The sequence below is a fragment of the Lygodium microphyllum genome, chromosome 16 (genome assembly GCF_053477565.2).
Source record: "Lygodium microphyllum isolate KBCC chromosome 16, Lygodium_microphyllum_v1.1.10, whole genome shotgun sequence".
NCBI classification, from domain to species: domain Eukaryota; kingdom Viridiplantae; phylum Streptophyta; class Polypodiopsida; order Schizaeales; family Lygodiaceae; genus Lygodium; species Lygodium microphyllum.
Window position 1 is genome coordinate 51242158 of NC_141150.1, and position 6000 is coordinate 51248157.

Consider the following 6000-nt stretch of genomic DNA (forward strand, 5'->3'; position numbering starts at 1 on the left):
GGTACTCAGATAATTTTATAGTGTGGTTGATGAATGTCAAGCAGAGGGACAAAGAGGACATCTGGGACTACGCTACTCACGTGTGGAGTCTCTTTAAGAGAATCCTAACTAATGAACAACCCACTGAGAGAGCGGTGTTCACCGTGTTTATTAGTGGAATACTCAGTGAGAAACTCTACAAGGCCTTGGAAGGCAACTCAAGCTTGCAGAGATATGCACTAGCAAGGGTCTTTGAAGAAGCCATACAAGTGGACGACCAGCTCAAGGAGAGAAGCTCAGGAGCTCAAATCGAGACTCTAGAATCTTAAAAAGGGCAACAACATCTAAAAACGATTAGGTCCAAGCAACCAAGACAAAGGGAGGGGCATTGACCCAAGCCAGGAGCTAGTAGAGATGAAAATGGAGCTAATACAAGAGATTAGAAGAAGACCTATGTGGCCACATGTCCAATGCGTGTATTGTGGTGAAAATCACCTTCCAACCGAGTGTTAAGACCCTAGGTACCTACCTTGTGCCAATTGTGGTAGGTTCGGCCATGATGCCATGCACTGTAGATTGCTGAGGAGACTCCTATACTCACAACCTTACAACTAGCCTTACCTAGGGAATAGGCCTTCGAATTTCTTTGGGAGAGGAGCCCCATTGGCCCTTCCAAAACTTAACGATGCAAAGCCAGTTATCCCCAGGATGGATATCAATTCCATAGGCATATTTAGGCCACCTAGACCTTACGTAACCCATCCACCGAGTCCACTAGTGTGGAGGAGCCGAACGATGAGGAGCCTTATGTGAACCCTTATGTCTCGTATGACAAAGAGGGAAATCCAATTCTCATGGACTATCGACCTAGTGTCAGTGATGGCATTAGGAAGAGGGAGAGGTAGAGGCTTAGGAGGGCATACCCAAGAGCCGATGGACTTGTGGTACACGCTGCCCCAAGAGGGAGCAAGCCAATCAAGATAAGATTGATCTCAGATGCATTGAGTGTGGAATCACTCACCTCTTTGTTGGCTGATTGCCCTAGGCAAAAGCCATCCTCTAGTCTGGCAATTGTATCATCAATTCCATTGGGACTATTCGGTGTTGAAACACTTGATGGGGAGGCCATGCTCATCTCGTTGTATGTTATGACCTAGGCGCAGACGAAGAAGGCCAGCATATCATTGCCATGGCCTAGTAACTTGGATGCAACATCAATTGGAAAGAAAAGTCGTAGGCAAAGAAAGAAGAAAAGCAAAGCAAAGGTCACACTAAAAACGGCGGAGAGTGCAACGACACTACATGTTGGAAAGAAAGTCATGGATGCTAAGGCAGAAACATCCACTCCAAAGACTGTCGAGAAAGGGAGTGCTAACGTAGGGGAGTACCCCAAATCAAAGCCATAGAAAAGGTCAAGGAGTGGGCGAAAGGAGCCTAAGAACACCTCAAGGACACAGAGCCCATATTGGAAGACAAGATCGATGATCTCTCTAGTGTAAGCATGCCAATCTCACCCATACGACTGAGGGACACATCTGTATTGTCACATGTTGTACCACCTAGATGGAGCTTGTACACTACGGACCAGCAAACCAGTCGAAGCTATTGACCAAGGAGTGCAGAATTAGGAGAGAAGCAAGTGACTAGCAATCTCCTCACAACACTAGTGAGATCGCCCCTGTAACTCTGAGCCTAGGAGATCTACTTAGGCAGCATTTGATGCTATGGTAGGAGCTAAAGAAATGGGTGGAAGGATCGATAGAGAAAGCTGCTGTTGACTTGCATGAGCACGACAAAGTGACACAAATACTGAGTTTGATGCTGCACTCAATACCCAAATCCTTACATGTTAATGCTTTTTGGAAAGGCACTGAAATACAAGTAGTCTTGCGAGTCCTAGCTCTAGGAGATACCATGAGAAAAGGGATTGTAGACACGGGCACAAGAGTTAGCGTGCTTAGCCATGCAGTACTCCAAGCTTGGGGTAACCACCTATCAAGAATGCTAGGTTCAACGTCACACTAGCTAACAGAATGAAAGTAAAGCCATCCGGAGTGCTGAAAAATTGGCCATTGAAGATTGCAAAAGTCCGATTTTCTGTGGACTTCATAGTCATGAAAGGAGTGGACTAAGATATCATGTTAGACATGGACCACTATGCTAGCACAGAGTACAACCCGAACTTCTACGCTTGGCTCATGTAAAAGTGAAACATCGTGAGTATGCACTAAATGGCCTTAACCCTTCAACCTCTAATCCTAGGAAGGATTTTTCTCATTTCCAAAGGGGGAGGGGGGTAAGGTGGAAAAACATACTTTAAGGAAAAATATACTTTAAGAAAATTCTCATGGACCTTCATTGGATCGTGGGAATTGTGAATAAAAATTCCCTTTCTGTACTTAAGCTTTTCATTTTTCTATAAGTACACAATCACTCTCTACTCATTATCTTGAGAAAACTAATGGTGAGTTGTGGTGTTATGATAGGGACCCACAATGGAAGGTTAGGAGAAGAGTAGCAAACTTTCATTCTCAGAAGAGGAGCAAGCTAAATATGGCCTCTCAGTGGAGACGAGGGCCTTCAACCAGATCATGTTCAAGCATGTCTTGAACTTGGAGGATGTGGCCATGGAAGAATAGGCCATAAAATAGATTGTGAAGCAATGCAATCTACAGAAGTACCTAGAGACGCGGGCAAGCCATGGAAGCTGTGGAAGCTGTGGACAATGAGAAGTGCAAGGAATTCCTTTGAACCTTCAATAGGAATCACAATACCGTAATAGTGCATCAAGAAAAGAAATCTTGCCAGTTAATTCCTGAGTTGGTGCAGAGAGCGTTGGGCCTACCCAACAAGGTTGAGAGATGGCCCAAAAGAGATGTATATGATATGCTGGGAATGGAAAAGATCCTAGTGAGGAGAAGTTGTGAATTGCTTCATCAATGAGGACACAAGTCTTCATCGATTCTTCTTCTTCAACAACTTCATTGACAACAAGGCAATGTGTTTCAAATGTCTAGGTCAGAGTCTTTGATCTTCATTGTATACACTCCAATGTTCTCTCTATTCCATGAGCAAGGTTTACTATATGTAGTTAACCTTTTGATTCCTACTTCCATTCATACTTTGTAAGGCTAAAAGTCTAGTTGTACGATACTATTAGTATTTTTAAGAAACAAGTGCTAGCATGAATAAAGGCAACCAAGACCTTGAGCTAGGAGATTTTCTAGTCGACATACATCAACTCGTATCACGATACAATCATCAAACAAAAATAGCATACCACGGGAGATCCATGGATGGAATTATAGCTAATCTCGAGGAGAAGAGAAGGCTAGGAAGGCTCCATCTTCAACCCCTAGTGCTCTCCCATTTTTCCCACATTTAGTTAGGGTACATCAAAGTCAAGACATACCAAGGGAGTCTCGACTTAGATCTATTTCCTTGAGTCACTTGCACTTTCTCAGTAAATTCATCCCAATGCCAATGAATCAACTTTGAAGCAAGACAAAAAAGGTACTTCAAGTAGAAAGGGGTTGATTACATCAATTGATGCATGTACTTGATCCAAAGGAGAACCATGCACTTCAAGAGCTACTTAGATTGGACTCTAGCTTTTGTCCATCCAACCTTTAGGTCTTCCCCATGTTGTTCTTCAAAAACTTCATTTTCTCTTAACAACAATAATTCTTTCTATCCTCATGTTATTAGTGGCTAAATATTCCTCTTGATGGAACTTTTCACACCAAATGTTTGATCTCATGACATCTCTTCCTACTCCTATAGTGTTTGATAGGCTAGTAGTATTCACTTTTAGTATCTATAATTGTTCTATAATCACACCCATCAACTCTTTCTTGATATTTACAACTGAGTTGGACAAGTACTCCTTCAAATTTTCTCCTCTTGGAGCACATGGAGTAGGATTTTAAGGCATCTCTATAATCACCGCATAGATTGATTGGGTTGATGCAGAGGGTCCTCTATTCTGATTCTAATTCAGAGCTCTTGTTTGGACTGTTGGTTTCAGCTAGTAGGATTCCATTGTTGTTGTTGATTTTGCCAATGAGGGAACTATTTGAGGCCACTTGTTACTGTCGTTGAGGTTGAACCATTATTTGAGGCACTATTTTCGGCCACTGTGGATTCAGTGCACTATACTACGGCATTATATGAATTTGAGGGTAAGAATAGGGAACAATTCCTAGGATTGCATTTGGTGTGGAGACACCATTCCTAGTATTGGAGAAGGTAAGACTCCTCTTCCACAAGTCTGACACAGCCTTGCTTCAACTTCATCATACAATCTTGCACCTTCCATTGGAACTTGCAGGTTAAATTGTCTTCTCAGTTTCACAAAATTTAAAACCTTTGGTTGTATGCCTATAAGAAAGATCACTTCTAGATGCCTTCATCCAAGTTATGGTTGCTCTATCTCTTCAATATGGATCCCATTCTAGAGATATACTTCCACATGTTCTCCAGAGGACTAAATTAAATTTATAAACTCCTCCAGCATCCATTCTTCAAAATATTCACACTTGAATTTGGTGAGAAAGGCCATCGTCCCATGTTCCAAAAGTTATTGCTACTTGTCTCTCATACTACTAAATTTCATGCCTTTGAAAGTGTCAAAAAATATTGGAAACCAATGCATTGGGGCTCTAGCATATTGGCCTTACATGCTATCATAGACTTGGCTACATGAAGATTGGGGTCTTCATTGTACTCTCCCTTGAAAATTGGGGATGAGACTGCATTTGCTGGCATGTCTTATCAACATTTCTAGCATGGATCTGGCTGGGAAAGGGGCCTTGATTCGCCATTAGGACTTTTGTGAAGAGTGCCACAAGGGCATCAAAGGAGGCTTCTACTTGCTAGCTTGTTATCATCTTTGATATTTTCCTTCTCTCTTCTCACATACCTCTAGATTTGCCTCTAATGCTTGCTTTTTCTTCAGTAGGGCATATTGGATTGTTCAAGACCTTACATAAGATCCATAAATGCTTTTATTGGAAAGGAATTTGGAAAGTTATCAAAGACTATGTGATGTAGTACTTACCATGTTAGCATAATAAAGATTCCAATTTGTTGCCAAATGGTCTAATTCTAAACAAGTGGCATATCAATTCATAGAATGAATTTTTAGACTTCATAGGTTACCTATGAAGATTTTTTTTGATAGAGATATAAAATTCATGGGAGATTTTTGGAAAAGCCTCTTCACTTCCATGGGAACCAAGTTAACTCCAAGCATGGTCTATCATCCACAAATCGATGGACAAATTGAAAGGTTAATAAATGGCTAGAAGTCTATTTGAGACACTTTTGTATGATATACATAATGCATGGGATAATTGGATTCATCTTGCAAAGTTTGTTACTATATATATATATATAATGAGTAATGAGTATAGGTATGCCACTATTTGAGGCATTGTATAAATACAAGGTTTAAGTATCTTTGACATTGTTTCACGGTGAAGTAAATCCTCTTGCTTGAGAAGGTTAGAAAAGATAGAAGTCTTAATGAAGCAATTCAAGGAAAATATTAGAAAGGCACAAAAGACTATGACATCTTATATAGATGATAAATGAGGGCATGTAGATTTTGAAGAATGGAAATGGGTATTCTTGGAGGTACCTAAATCTTGTTATGCATATCTTAAGGGAGGACATAATAAGCTTGCTCATCACTATTATGGTCCATATCAAATCATAAGGAAAGTTAGAGATCTTACTTACCAACTTGTTTTGTCTTCAACTATACACATTCGCAATGTTTTTCATGTCTCCGAACTTAAGAAGTATATTCACCCTGACATTAAAGTTCTTGAAAAACTATCTCCTCTTGATGAGGATGGGTTGATAATTTATGAGCCCAAAACGATTGTTGGAAAGTAAGATAACGTTCTAAGGAATAGTATTGTATAGAATATCTTGTTAAGTGGAAGGATGTGGCCATGGAAGAGTCTTCTTGGAAATATGCTTCATGTCTAGAATAATTTCATGGCTTCTTTAAGA